This window comes from Myotis yumanensis, unplaced genomic scaffold (genome assembly GCF_028538775.1).
Source record: "Myotis yumanensis isolate MYYU_CA2020_CCGP unplaced genomic scaffold, mMyoYum1.0.hap1 SCAF_4, whole genome shotgun sequence".
Classification (NCBI taxonomy): Eukaryota; Metazoa; Chordata; class Mammalia; order Chiroptera; family Vespertilionidae; genus Myotis; species Myotis yumanensis.
In genome coordinates, this window is record NW_027223755.1 from 73,566,733 (window position 1) to 73,583,064 (window position 16,332).

At 36.3% G+C, this 16,332-nt stretch overlaps 1 pseudogene; it reads right to left on the minus strand.

Moving 5' to 3' along the window:
- Positions 1-1,131: 1,131 nt before the first annotated feature.
- Positions 1,132-15,657, minus strand: LOC139009448 (small ribosomal subunit protein eS1-like; annotated as a pseudogene).
- Between the last annotated feature and the right edge of the window lie 675 nt (positions 15,658-16,332).

Consider the following 16,332-nt stretch of genomic DNA (forward strand, 5'->3'; position numbering starts at 1 on the left):
TTACATGTGTAGAGGACAAAGGTAAAGACATAATTTGGTACAGATCAAGAAATGTAGCTTCAAGATTGGCTTGTTCAGACCCACCAGCCATTCTCTGATACATTAAGAAATACCTTGTAAACACCAATCAGAAAGGATATATGCACCCCGATGTTCATAGCAGCACAATTCACCATAGCTAAGATCTGGAAACAGCCTAAGTGCCCATCAGTAGATGAATGGATTAGAAAGCTGTGGTACATCTACACGATGGAATACTATGCTGCTGTAAAAAAGAAGGAATTCTTACCATTTGCAACAGCATGGATGGAACTGGAGAGCATTATGCTAAGTGAAATAAGCCAGTCAATGAAGGAAAAATACCACATGATCTCACTCATTCATGGATAATAAAGACCATTACAAACTTTTGAACAATAATAGATACAGAGGCAGAGCTGCCTCAAACTGATTGTCAAACTGCAGTGGGAAGGCCAGGGAGGGTTGGGGGGGAGGAGGGAGGGGATTAAGAGATCAACCGAAGGACTGGTATGCATCCATATAACCATAACTAATGGACATAAGACACTGGGGGGTAAGGGAGGGCAGGGGTCTGTCAAGGGCGGGGGGGAAAAAAGGACACTTATGTAATACACTTTGTAATACTTTTAGCGAAAAAAAAAAAAAAAAAAAGAAATACCTTGTAATCTATTTAACTTTAGAAACTTCTTAACAATAGAAAAATAAATGATTTATTGGATTAAAGGGGAAAAGGAAGGTTTATGGTGATGCTTTGGGAAAAGGCTCAAAGATTAGATGACTATAAACAAATGGTTTTGCATTGGATATCAGAGAAGAGAGTGAGTAGGTTAATCTTAAAAAAACATGATTACCCTACAAGAGTTAAAGGGAGAAAGAGGGAAAAATTAAAGAAAAGAAAAAAGAAGAGAGGTATAGTATTGTTTCTATGTTTCATTAGTGTTCTCATTGACTGTGCCACAAGTAGCCTGACAAAGAGGATTACTCCATAGGGAGTGAGAAGAAAAAAATAAATATTTAAAAATCTAGACATCTGAAGAATTTAAATCAATACTCATAGATACAATCGAGGTTTTTTAACAAATAGGATTTTTTATTTGTCACCATTAAAAGTCTGAATTTTAAACAGATTCTTGGACCAGAGGTGCATATCTTTCAGCTCATTTAACTTTTAGTACCTGTCTCATCCCCAGGAGCCTTCACCATGAAGCTCCATGAGTTTTCCCAGTTCAATGTTGGGCTTCTCCAACATTTTGACTTCTAACAAAGAAGAGTGGGGTAAATATATTGATTGGCAAACCTTTTCTATGCCTCTTCCAATGCAATCCGGAATCAGGTTATTGATCACTTCTTGCAAGTCATTTGTCTGCACCTCTTGGGTCATGATTTCCGTCATCTTCTGGATTGGTGGACCTGTTAATGTTGAGCATAAGACATCTTCCTAATCTGATTGTTGCATTTTTTTTAGTAAAACCAACACAAAATAGATGACACAAATAATCATCGATAATCGACATCAACATGAGCTTCAGTCATGGTCTGCCATTTTTTGACCATGGAGCACATTTTGTCAGGGGTAAGATGAGGCCATGGAAATTAGTCAATTTTTGCCCTGAACCTGCTCAGTAATGAGCTTGGATTTTCTAAATGCAACTTTATTATTCTGCAGTTAAGGTAGGCTCATTTCAAAAACATGGCTCTTGCCCGGCTGGCATGGCTCAGTGATTGAGCATTGACCTATGAACCAAGAGGTCTCAGTTTGATTCCTGGTCCACATGCCTGGGTTGCGGGCTCAATCCTTAGTGGGGGATTCTTTCTCATTATTGATGTTTCTATCTCTCTCTCTCTTTCCCTCTCCTTTCCTTTCTGAAATCAATAAGAATATAGTTTTTTTTAAAAACAACAACAACAAAAAAAACACCACCTTTGAGACCTTGAGTCCTCATGACTAATGTTTTTCCAATATTGCTTAGATTGAACATAGCTGGTGCTTTCACATTATACCAATCTTCCTTAGGAAATGGATTAACCACCCAGCCGGTATTTATTAACAAACTGGTTTTTGTTATCTCTAATGGGGAATATCAACACACCAAAATGAAGTCTACTCAGCAGGATGAAATTAAAAATACATTTTAATACTTGTTTGTTATTATTTTCTTATTGGAAATTTTAACATTGTTTTGATACAATGCATCCAAAATTCTTGTTTAAATTAACCAGTCATTATGTTAATAGCACAAATCCAATGCAGTACAATCTATTAATTAAGTTCCATGAGATAGGGACATTTTTGTTCAACTCTATCCCCCGGGTCTATAGTGCTTGGTACAATAGGCATTAAATAAATATTTGTCGAATAAATGGATGAAACTATAATGGATTTTAGCCAGTAGATGGACTCTAAACCTAACATGATTTGATATGTTTGACTAACATGCTCTATTATTGAGTAGATTTATCAAAATATTAAATAATTTCTTTGAATATTCATTTCTTTAAAATAAAATGCTATAATATTATTTTGTTATATTTGGCTAGTAGCTTTCTACTTTTGTCAAACTCTATACTTCAATTTGTTTTTTAAATGTAGAAATCAGAAGTTTTCAAGGACTTTCTCCTGTTTCTTACCTGGACCAAAATAGAACCATAAATTCCTAGGAGTTTCTTTAAATTTCAAATACCCAAATTAACCTTCCTATCTACCTTGGAAAATTTACCACCAAACTTAATGAGAGGAATTGAATAAATTTATCATATATCTATGTTCACTGGTGATTTTTCTTTTCTTTTTTAAATTAAAGTAAGCTTCAAAGTTTAGGACAACTGAGCAGACATTCCAGGACTTGAGTTTGCTTCCATTTAGAAAGTATTAAATGATATAACAAATGCATTGAACCCAAATATCATCCCATCTAAATAGGTAACTTGCCACTTCTAAGAGTAGAGCTTAGGGAGTGCTCATTTTTCATACACGGTCAGGTTTCTTTTCTTCTTGTCCTTTTCCCTAAAGTGTTTCTACCTAGATCAATTAGCTTTCTCCCTACCAAATCTGGTTCTCAAGAGTATGGGTGCCTAATGTTATCATTTTGATATGAAAAGGTAGAACCTCATAGCAGTTCCCTTGAATTCATTAACTTTAAATCCATTTAAATCAAAGAACATACTTCAATCTGGTACCCAGTAATCAAAGTTATTTCATGCTCCTTTTTCTCCCAGTCCCCTCAAACCAACCATGGCTATATTCAAAGATATGTCATTTATTTTGGTCAAAATTTCACTCATTAAGATATTTTATTTCTGAGTCCTCTTCCCCTCAAAACATTCATATTGGATTAAAATGTTTTAAATGTTTGAAAATAGAACCTACAAATTGTCTCATATTGTTTGTTTGGACCTTATCACATACTAGTACTCCTTTTCCATTCTAAAATCTCAAACATAAACATCCACACACACACAAAAAGAAGAGAGTTAATTTAATACATTTTCCCTTAGTTTAAGAGCTTTCAATTTTGGTATATCTATTTCTCTTTCCTATTTTCCTATGGAAGAGAAATAGAAATCAATTTAAATTTAAATGACCAATCATTTTCTCTGTGGCCACATGCTATTATAATGTGTAGGAATGTATGAAAATAGCAAATTAAATATAAGTAAATAATGGAGGATGGATAGCAAAGTGCCTATGGATCTGCAGTCTGCAAAATAAATACTGCTGAATTTAATGGAGAAAAAGTAGAAACCCCAAAATAAACATCTTTGAAGGGTAGCAGATTTTCTATCAAAATGTAACACAGGTTTTCCAAAAATTATTTTGGTACCTAAGTAATCTTCAGAAACATTCACTTCCAATGCAGTTACATTTCTCCTAGAAAATAATCATGTGGATTATCTTGCATCTGTTTTTATATCCAGCCCCTCTCCCTACGCCCTTAAATGTATTGATTTCCTAGACATACCAGCTACAAAACAAAATATGAAATGATTTCGCCAGAGAAGGAAGAAGATGAGTTTTTTTCAAAGTTGACCTGCTTTTATTTTTATAGTTTTAATGTTGTGATTTTAAAATATTTCAATTTACTTAAAAGAATGAATTGTCTGAAAAGGCACCACTTTTAAAAAGTATTGGGATTATTTTTATGATACTATAAATAGTTATTGAAATCTCTCTTCAATGTCATTCTTCAACCTGATGATATGATACATAAATTATTCACAAAGAAATGTATCTTGATTACTTTTTATCAGCATTGATATTTTAAGATTAGATCTCAAGGACATTACAGGTAAAACAGTTTAAGCACAAATTCTCTTATTGAAATTTGCTTTAAGGTCATTGGCATTTTGTGATTGCTGAAAGCCTTCAACTCTTGTAACCAACCATATTATTATGCTGTATTTAATGGAAACTTTAGAATTCATATTTAAGATGCTATTTGAGGCAATTCACTTAAATCAACAGTTACAGACTAAAGCAACTTTTCTTTCCCTATTCATTCCAACCTATGAAGTGAAACTCAGTTCACACTAAGATCATGAATTTGTATTTTGAGGAAATCTTTAATATAACACTTGTTGTGTCAGTATTAGTATGCTTTCAGCTGCAAAAAAATGGAAAACTTTACCCCAACTGATTTACTGAATAAGGAAATGTATGCACTTGGCCCTTTAGAAGTAGGAAGGGTTTCACGGTTGGTGTAGTCTCCGCAAATCCCCCATTTATATGCTATACTTGGAGTTGTTTCATTCTCAGGTCAGCTTCCCTCATTGGGGAGTGGCTGTGACAGTCCCAGGCTTCCCAACAGTACAAAGTGACTTACAGAGAAAAAGTGTGTCTCTTGGCGGGCGGGGGGGGGGGGGGGGGGGGGGGGGGGCATTTACCCAAGAAGCAAGGACTTCTCTTTCTAAGTAGCTGGCATCTCATTGGCTCCCATAGATGCTCCTGCTCATTTCTGAACAATCCTATGGCCAGCAGAATGCTAGGGCCGATTTGCCTGGGCCCTGTTCCAAAACCAGTCATTGCTGCAAGGGGTTGAGATAACCTGTACCTAGCTCCGAAGCTGAAGAAGAAATATCTTCCTCTGAAGCACATGGGTTTTAAAAACATAAAAGAAAGTTAGGGTATGTGTAGGAAGGGAGAAGGGAGAAGGGAGAAGGAAGTAGCTCTATCAATGTTTAGCAGAATATAGTAAAGCTGTTTTGTTTAAGTACATAATTGTCTATGATGTTGATCTAAATATTCAATAAAAAGCAACAAAATATTATAGAGCAGTAATTAGCAAAGTGTGTGTGGGAGGGTACTGGAAGCATTGAGGAGTATTTTTATCCAAGTAAAATTCCCTTCCCCCTTCTGATATGCACCTGCATGAGGCTAGCTTTCTTATCCCTTTGAAAATTAGTTCTCTTAGGAGCCATGCTGGATCTGATGGGTGATGGGGTTAAAAAGATTGAGAACCATTGCCATACAGAAAGCTTTATAATTGAGGAGCCAAAATAAATGTCTGTAAAGGAATAAAATAAAGTATCCAGCTATTGAAATTCCAACCTGGTGTCAGCCTCTTTTCACTTGCTGTTTTGGTTTCACAATCCTGTGAGAAGAACTATTGTTTTTCAATCTCTTCAAGGTGGGGGCAGGGGGGGGGGGTCACTACTCCAGAACTAAGGAAATCAGCCAAACTTGTTTTGTTGGCCCTGTATTTCACCTAGGACTGTGTCCCTTGGTAGAGAATGGTTCAGGAATAATGTAGCATTTCTATTCTTTTCTCAGCACCTCTGCTGAGGGCAAAAGGAATTTCTCTGAGTCTTGGGAAGCAGGGGTCACTATTTTATTTTTTATTTTTATTGATTTTTTTACAGAAAGGAAGGGAGAGGGATAGAGAGTTAGAAACGTCGAGGAGAGAGAAACATCGATCAGCTGCCTCTTGCACACCCCCCACCAGGGATGTGCCCGCAACTAAGGTACATGCCCTTGACTGGAATCGAACCTGGGACCCTTCAGTCCCCAGGCCAACGCTCTATCCACTGAGCCAAACTGGTCAGGGCAGGGGTCACTATTTTAGATGGCAGAGACTCATCTTGGAAACATTTGAAGAGAACTTTTTTTTTTTAAACATGAGCTCTATTTTAAATTTTAAACAAAATAAAAAGTAAATGTAGACAATTAAGAGCATATAGAAAAGTATAAAGCCTAAATTAAAAATGTTTATAATCTCTCCAGCTAAAGAACCATTGATAACATTATGGCATAACTTCCAATTATATATGAATCAATTGCAATACATATATATAATGCTTTTAAAAAGTAGTACTGTCTTGTAAACTGCTTTCTTTGTTTAATATTAATATGTATTAATAATTTTTCTAAAACCACCATGTAGTTATACAATAGATTATTTAACCGATTTTGATTGGGGATATATTTTACTCTTGGGGATAAAACATTTTACAAAGTTAGAATGTCCAACACAAATATAAGCCTAGCCTCTTATTTGAGCTACCTGAGTCCTAAAGTTAGCATTAAATCAGAAATTCAGTAGGGAAGCAAGGAATAAAACCTTAAATTATAAAACTGTGACAAAGATAGAGAACAAGACTGGGAAGTAACTATGAGTCAGATATGTGCTGGGATTTCCTGGAAGTTTTCAGATCCAAGTCAGAAATGTTGTTTTGTCTAGGAGTGCCTGGACTAAACTTCTGTTTAGCTGCTCCTTTATTAAGATGAAAGCTTTACTCATGTCAAGGTTGGAACTGAAATAAAAGGGAAAGGTCCCAAAGAGTGAGCACCTGCCCCGTGGATAGTAGATACTTTATATGGCAGTTTTCAGGAGAACGAAAGGGGAAGGCAGCTCTGCCCCACTCTTCTCCTCAAAGAGGAGAAGGCCTGCCACTCTGGGAGTGAACCAGGTTCCTGGAAGCAAGGTTGACCACAATAGTACTGAGAGCCTGGCCAGTGTGCTCAGTGGTTGAGCTTCAACCTATGAACCAAGAGGTCACGGTGTGATTCCCTGTCCAGGCACATGCCAGGTTGCAGGCTCAATCCCCAGTAGGGGGCGTGCAGGAATCAGCTAATCAATGATTCTCTCTCATCATTGATGTTTCTATCTCTCTCACCCTCTCCCTTCCTCTCTGAAATCAATAAAAATATATTTTAAAAAATAGTACTGAGAGTGAGGGCTCAGGGTAGACTTAGAAGTGTTATTGCTCTGAGGAGTGAACAGCTCAGAGTCAGTAAGACCAGTATTTCTGCTTATCTTACCCTCAAGAGCAGTATTTCCAAGACTTCAGATCCCTTGTAGACTACCTTCATGATTTTTCCATATCTGCCTACCACTCATGCTATCATTAATACTTTTCTTTCAACTTATTTTTTCTTAACCTAAATATTTCATTTTAAATTTTAAAAAAAACATATCACAATTTTAATTGACAAACAGAATCACCACAAATGGAAATGGTGGGTGACCTCGTGAATTCAATGATAACAAACATTCAACAAAAATAGTATTTAGTTGAGACTAGATGCTGTTGCTTACTAAAGGCTCTTGAGCATGGGGCTTGGTTGCTGTTTGTTTAGCAAAACAGTAGGGGAGTGGGTAGGGAGGAATTAGCAAGTGTTAAAAACATTACCAGCGAATCCAGACTGCCCAAGGACTTCCTCTGAAGAAGGCAAAGGAATTAAATCACTTTCACTATGCGACTCAATGTTATTTATACCACCTAGCTTCCTGTCCAGTGGTGTACACCCGCCGCTAGCAAACACTGTGCTAGAGGAAGCTGCCGTCTGTAAAGGGGTGGGGGGAAGAGCTCAGTTAGGCCAACCTTAGTAGTTATTAGGAGTTGAGACGTTACCATAAACCTTTATACTCTATAAATGAATGATAAACTGGACAGGAAAGGCTCTCATATATTGTAAACGCTCCTGTTATGGGGCATATTGTGCCCCCCCTCCCTCATTCCCAAATTCATATGTTGAAGTCTTAATTCCCAGTTCCTCGGAATGTGACTATTTTTGGAGATAGGGATTTTAAAGAGGTGATTAAGTGAAAGGGAAGTAACTAGGGTGGATCCAAATTCAATATGTGTCCTTATAAGAAGAGAAAAGTAGGACACACACACACACACACACACACACACACACACACACGGAGATGACAGTCAATCTACAAGCCAGGAAAGTTGCCTCGGAAGAAACCAATAGTGCCAACACCTTGCTCTTGGATTCCAGCTACCCAGTCTGTGGCACTTTGTTTGGCAGCCCTAGCAAACTAATGCATCTCCTAAGTGGGAGAAAATTCAAGAGACAGATTTTTGTGCGACTGTTTTGACTTGTTTCCTGGAATATTACAAAGGAACTAATGTCTAGAGCACATGTAGAAACCATTTAAATTTGGTTTCTCAATGGTAATGGTGATTTTAAAGCTACGAATGGAGACATTCTTATATACATATATGATCACCTGATCAAGTCAAGTGATTAAAAACAATCCCATGTATCAGATGTGTACTTCAAGGGAAGAAACAGCCTAACAGTTTTAGGTTAAAATGGAGCCATGAGTCTGATCGACAGTGTTCTGAGGGGTATGGGCCTGCCACAAAATGCAATTGGATCTTTTTCCAAAATGAGCCCCTCCACCCAAAAAGTCATAAAATAAGCAATAAATAATAAATTAATCAGGTTGTCCTCACCAACTGATAGCCATCTGTCCTGGTGTACAAATTTCAAACTCTGACCCTGTCTTCCAGGTGGGTCTGAGACCCAGTCTGGCCACTTGGAGGAGTAGCTTGATTCCTGAGGCTGACAGCAGGCTTCCCTTACAGAATGTGGATCATCCCTCCAGGCATGTCTTCCTCTGCCTTCTTTTAGGGTTGGAGGGATGATCCAGCTGATAGATTTGTTGGTAATACAAATAAAAAGCTTTTCTATGTTCTGTTACTTCAAACTCCTTGACACTGAGGCAGTGCTGGGCTGCGGAATATCAAACAGTTAGTACTGCATGAACTAGACGACCCAGTGGTGTGAGGGAGAACCCTCTGACTCAGCAATGCCCCATTCCCAGGAGGTATACTAGTATACCTGTGCTATGGTGCTTCACACAAATATAATGACGTTTGTCACTTGTCTTTTTAATTTTTTAGTCTCTCCTGCTAAGTCCCATGGAAAGCAGAAATTTGCTAGTTGACTACTTTATTCTTGGCATCTAGCAGGGTGGCTGACATATGGCATATGCCCAATAAGTATTTTTTTTTTCGCAGTGATGAGTAAGAACCACAGGCATAAGCTTTGAAGCTAAAGCAGCTAGAGCTGAATCTCAGCTATGCATTCACTAGCTCTGTGACCTTGGGCAAGTTACTCAACCTTCCTAAGTCTCAGTTTCTTCATCTGCAAAATGGCTGCAATCATACCTATGTCATATTATTGTAAAGATTCGATGAACTAACATAGCACCTGGCACATAAGTATTTAGCAAATAATGTAATTATCTTAAGAGAACTGAAAAACTGAATTTGTTTACTTAATTGACAGAGAATGGACTGTTTGGGCCAAATAGGACATGCAATTCATTGGTTTTATTACTACATATTTTTTCTGTATACCATGTAGATTGCCATTAAAAGAATTCTGACCACCAAAAATATGTTTGGAAATAATCATATTATACTATAGTAGTAATAAGAGTCACAGTCTATTTTTTTATTTTAGAATTTTTGTACTCAAATATGGTCAACCTATTTTACGCATAATTGACTCACAACTCATTTTGTAAATGAATGCAGTCATTTATTAAAAATAGTCTATTATAGAATAAAAATGTATTAAATGTATTTAACATTATTATGTATTTAACAGATCATTCCACATCTTCATCCATTATTAAATGTCCATAAAGGCTAATACATTAGTGCAAGTCATTATAAAAACTTCAGATTATGACTGATCTATATAAGCATCTGCATGAAACACTTCTGTAAAAAAAAAAATGCATACAGTTAATGTTTTTAATCACCTGATATCTAGAAGCTAGTATAGGTGTGTGGGTGTGTATTTCAGGAACACAGCTGCACCTGAGTCCTCTGAGTATAAAGAATTGTAGTTAAAAAGGGAGGATAACAAAACTTGAAATTCCAGTTTAGCCTTAAAGATATGTCTAATGACAGTCTGTTGTTGAAGAACAAAGAGCCAATGGCCAATTTTCCGTTTCAATTGTTATTTTTGCAGGAAAAATACAGGTTTCTAAAAATGTATTCTTATCTAGGAATCAGCCTTATAAAATGCTGTGTTTCTAGTTTTGATTGCTTATTATTTCTGGGACTAAAATTGATTTTCCATGGTAGGTAATTCACACACACAGTACATGCAGACTATGCATATAATGGTCTATTTTCAGTGGAGATTCTACACTCTGTGAAAACCCTGAGACATGTCTTTATTTAATTATTGTGAAGTAAACCCTGTCTAGCACAATTTTTTAATAGCGCTTATAAGGCCCTGTTTTATTATGAATCCATTGTGTGACACAATTGTAGATACGTTAAGCTCGTTTTCCCAAAGCCTTGCAAAGCAATCCATAAACAAACACTCATTGTATATGCTGTAAGGGAGTACAAAAATATGAGATGAAGTCCCTGCCCCAAAGGAGTTCAAAATCTAACTGGGAAACAAGATATCCTTGTAAAACCAGTAGTGAACATATGAACAAGACAGGATTTCTGACACACACGCAAATCACATTTTATTCTGTATTTTATACAAATGTTTGGTATGTCCCACCCTTCCTCTCAGAAATGACTACAGTTAGAGGAAGAAGAGATTTACAGTTTTATTTTCATCCTGCATTAAAATGGATAACTGATCCCATTCGTTTCCTGAGCAGAGTACTGTGTCACTGATATACACATTGAGTGCAGAGCTCATTCTTCCCCTGGAAGAAGTGAAGGGGGAGCCAGATTAAATACGATGCTTCCTCTCTCCCTGAGAGGCGTTCTTTCTGCAGTTAATAAAAGCGAAGAAATTCTGTTGTGGATCTGTTTCTTGATGACCTAGAATTTAAGCCGAAGTCTCTACTCATTGTTTCCATACATACAGAAAATCTGCACATGTTGTATTACATCCTTGATAGCTTAAAAAAATTTAACCAAAACAATCTATACAATGGCAACAAACCCACATGTGACATACTTTCGCTCTCGGATTTTTTACTCTTCTCTGCAAACCTGAGCAGGTGGCACCTACTTATTTTCTAGACTCAGAAAGAGTAAGAAAAGCTATCATCTGCCTGTACATCACATTCTTTAGAACCCATGGAATAATGCGAAACCTGGAAACTTAGTTGAAAGTCTGAAATTTGCCATGTTCCTAAGGAAACAATGGAAAAGCATTAATTTAGGGTGACTTGCTCTCCCCAGTGCGATGTGGAATACCTAATTAAAGCATAACGGGGACACAGGTGGCTACGTGATTTTCACAAAGGGAGCCTGCTATGTGCCAATTTACTTCCTGAGTTCCAGTTATTTTCTGTAAATGATACAGAGAGCGAACATTGTATACTACCATTTTAGAGTGCACAAGAAGAATTCACGAGAATTATAAACTAAAAGCAGCGTGTATGCGCTCATAAATTAGTTTTGTGTTCTTTGGTTTGCCCTGATTTTCACTGCTAGTGAATAACCAAATTTGTCAGATGACTATTAGAAGTTACTTTTTCAACTGTCATTTCTACTCTCTTTTAAGAGTAAAAAATAATCCCTTTGTATCATTTTGTCCGAGCAATATGTATTTTTTTTCTTAGCAGAATTCTAGGAATTTGCATGTACATTTAGGGATAAGACTTAAAATTTGAGGCTTCCAAACAGAAATGTGAAAAAAGCAGTTTCTTTAGAAATTCAGTAAACTCATCTTGCTTAGTCTAATATATAGTGACATCTTCATCTAGTAAGAAAAATATTATTTAGTAGAACTATGGGCAAAAGACAAATTTAATACAAATAGCCAATAAATACATGAAAATATTTTAGATGTAAAGAAATATAAGTGGATACAACATTGATATATATTTTCTCACCAAAAATACTTTTTAAAAAACCTATCAAATGCCCATGGTTGGTGAGTTGGTGAGAAAATGCCAACTCTTTTGTAATGTTGGTAGGAGTTAGGTTGATACAAACCTTTTGGAGGGCAATTTAGCAAAATATAGTAACCTCAAAAAAGTACATAGGCTTTAATTTTATAATTGTACTACTAATAATTTATATAAGAAGATAATAAAAATAAATCCTCAAGAATATTTTCTATAACCTTTACATATTAAACCAAGAAATTAGAATAACCTAATTGATAATCAATAAAATATTTGTAAAAAATATGATATAACTATACAATTGAATACTATGCAGCTATAAAAAATGATGGTGTTAATTAGTTCTGTATTTAACAATGACAGATATACAGAACATGATGCAGGTTTTAAAAAAAGAGTTTTTAAAAACAGTGCAACATACAGGGGCTGGCAAAAGTAGGTTTACAGTTGTGAGTACACAAAATATAGTTTATTCCTATATTATCACTTATTTATTAACTATTGTATTATTTATTATTGTTGTTAACCCACTTTTACCCACTTCTGTATATAGTATTATTTTAGTTTTATAAGCCTACATGTTGAGAAACACCTGAAAGTATATTACTCAAAATATCAATAGTAATTACCTTTGGGTGCTGAAATCTGGGGTGGTTTTAATCGTATCATTATATTGTCTTGTGTTCTTAAAATTATTACACTGACTATGCTTTACTTTTATAGTATGAACAAAAAGCAGTAGATCTTTCCTTGCTTATTTCCCCTAAGATATCATTTATTGGGTAAGTAACAGAGGTGGAAAAAGTAATTCCTAGAAGAAATGGGCCTAGGAAATGAGTTACAGAGGCAAAGGAAGGGCCCTTGGAGCTTGGGAGTGAAGAAGCCAATGTTAAGGTGCCTGGGGCAGGGAGGGGGAGGAGGAAGGTAAAGGGAAGGCGGGGCACACTCCAGGGAGGGAGAGTGCTTTCCTTTTTTTTGAAGTAAAATCTGCTTCTATTAATGGCAATGGTGCTTAAGGAAAGCTGGGAAACACTCAGTTCCTTTACTCTCTGGAGAGAGACATGCATATTATAATTACGCGGCATTTTAGTAAGTCAGGGTGAGTCTTGTGTGTCTGAAGCTTTGTCTGACAAACAGTAACCAGTAAAACAGGTGTGCTAGGCGGGGTAGACCATCTGTTTCTCTTTGCAGAACTTTTTTTAAAGAGGATGGAAAAGGATTTAAAATCTATCCTCATTGACTGAAAAGCTAGAAGAAAATTAATACCTTCTCTACAGTCAGCATTACCTCCTGTTGTTATTTTCAGTAAACATATATTTAGAAACTACCAACAATATTGTTCACAAAGTTTTGGAAATACAAGCGTTGACTCCAGCCAGAGTCTCAAAGTTCACTTATCAAAAGAATGTTAATTAATAGCTGAGGTTCAGGTGGAAACAGCCATAAACACTAAGTTATTTTCAGAAATTCCAACTTATGATTAAAGCTTTGTTTTGTACTAGAAAGGTTCCGGGATCTCCAGTGCTGAGTAGAGAAAATCTCTACCTGTCCTCCCGGCTTTATTATTTTCTTCTGTCTGAAGAGACAATCACCTTTGGCTCCCTCACAGGGGAGCTGATAAGATTTCATGAAGGTATTATTTTTGCCTTTTAAAGGGGCCAAAAAATAGCTGTCTTATAAAAAGAGTTATTAATGTGGTACAACTACTTCCTAAGGCATTTTGGCAGTTTCATACAAAACTAAACATTCTCTCAATGTGTAATCCAGCATTCACATTTCTTGGCATTTATTCAAGTTTGTGAAAATCTTAAAAATAAATGGTATTTACCCAAATGAGCTAAACAAAAGACTATTACATGAATGTTGATAGCAGCTTTATTCCTAATTCCTCAAACTCAGAAGCAACTAAGGTGAATGGGTAAGTTAACTGTGGTACATCCATACAATAAGACAGAGAAACGATCTTTCAATATATGAAGAACATTTAATGTATATTGAAAAGATATGGAGGAAACTTAAATGCATATTCCTAAGTGAAAGAAAGCAATTTGAAAAAGCTACTTACTGTTTGATTCCAACTATGTGATATTCCAGAAAAAGCAAAACTATCAAAATAGTTAAAAGACCAGTCGTAGCCAGGGGCTTGTGGGGAGGGAAGTAGTGGGGATGAACAGGTGGCACGCAGGGGATTTTTATGGCAGTAAAACTATTCTGTATGATATTGTAATGGTAGAGACATGTCTTTATACATTTGTGAAAACCCACAGAATGCACAACACAAAGAGAGGAACCAAAATATAGACTATGGGCTTTAATTCATGATACTAATGTATCAATACTGGCTCTTCAAATGTACTATACTAATGCCAGATATTAATAATAGGGGGAACTTGGAAGGGGTAGTTAGGGGAAGGGGGTATTTGTGAATTCTCTTTACATAAAGTCTATTAATTAAAAACAAACAAGAAAACACGTCATTAATGGCTGTGATGTGCACTTCTGGCTCCATCATAGAACGCTGAAAGGTATCTGTAGCTTTGCTCCTACAGGCACTACCATACCTGAGTTGTGGCTTTATGTCTGTCAGTGTATAGCATACCACGTGAATGATAGAATCATGAAAGAATTACAATGTATGCATGCAAGCTATTATATTAATTTTTATCACATGATACATTAGAACAGCAACTTTCAACTGGTGTGCCACAAGAATTTTTAAAACCTGCAATGCCTGACTATTTAATCAGGGGCACTTCCCTCCTTCCCCTAAGATTGTCCAATACAAAAATAACAACAGCCAACCCAACAATAGCCATCTGGTGTGAATGAATCAAAATTATACCTATTTTTTTTGTCAGACTGGCAAAAATTAGACTATATTTTTTGGTGTGGTGCAAAATTTTAATAATTAGGTTACGTGTGCCACGAGATGAAAAGGATTGAAAATTGTTGGGTTAGAATATTCTGGTCTCATATTTTCAAAAATTTCAACACTGAATTCCTTTAAACATCTTAGTTACCATTTGTTCTGTCATTTCAGAGATTTCCAAGTATGAGAAAGATAATTTGGAAGATCTAAAATATGACACCATTATGTCGTGATAGCGACATCGTTTGAACAGGCAGAGCATATACTGTTTTTGTAATTATGTGTTTTATGTTTTGAAATCACTTGGTTTAAAACTCCAGTAGCCATGAAAATGCACCCACGCAGATCTCCCACTGCAGGGGGCGTAGCTGGTTGGCAGCCCAGCCCTCTGCGTCCACCTGGGTGCTGAGCTGAGGCTGCACTTCCCCTGGGCTGCTCCCAGCCAGTGACTAAGTACAGAGGGACAGCTAATGCTGGTTTATTGCTGTCAATCATGGGACTAATCTATAAGGCAACTTTTCACTTAAGGACTTCCCCCTTGCAATGGACAAAACTTACTTAGACCCCTGCAGTCTAGGACTTCTTACTAATTCTCTTTGCTTCCCCCTCACCTTTCACAGGTATTAGACCTACACTGTGGTCTGACAGCTTTACTGCCGACTCATACTTCCTCCTCTTTACCTTCAGGAGCATCCCTGATAAATTTCTTGCATGTCTATTTTTATCTTGGCATCTGCTTCCCAGGGGACCTGAACTACCACAAAGACGTATCTCTAACACATGGTAATTTTTTTTATCCTTTGAAGCATAATTATATCAATGAAGATCTATAAAGCTTATACTTCTACTTTGATGAATTAAGCTCTGATATCCATGAACAACAAAATGCTTTTTGTTAATTCTGAGAACATATTCTGAGTAATTTTTTAATTTGAGGGATATCAACTTAACTGCTTATTGTGTTATGCTATTCCCAAATAGACGTTGTATCTTTGGAACTCATGTGTTTCTCTCTTTCTCTCCCATTGGTAAGAAGAACAAGAGTAAGAGAGAGATTTCAACATGAAACAGGTTGCTTAGTAAGGGTTGTTTCCTTATTTATGTGCCATGAAAACATCTTATCCTTTCCATATAAAAGTAAAATTCTCTTCACTATAAAAATCATACATTTTCAAGTTTTTAATAGAACTTTTTATTTTGAAATAACTATAGATGCACAGCAAGTTATAAAAATAGTAGAGAGGTACCCTGCACCCTTCACCCACTTTCCCCCAATCACAAAGATTAACATCAATTTTTGTACACACACACACAAAGCAGTTCAAGCTCTAGTCAATGGCTAACTTATTTTTAAGTAAGCAAATTGGA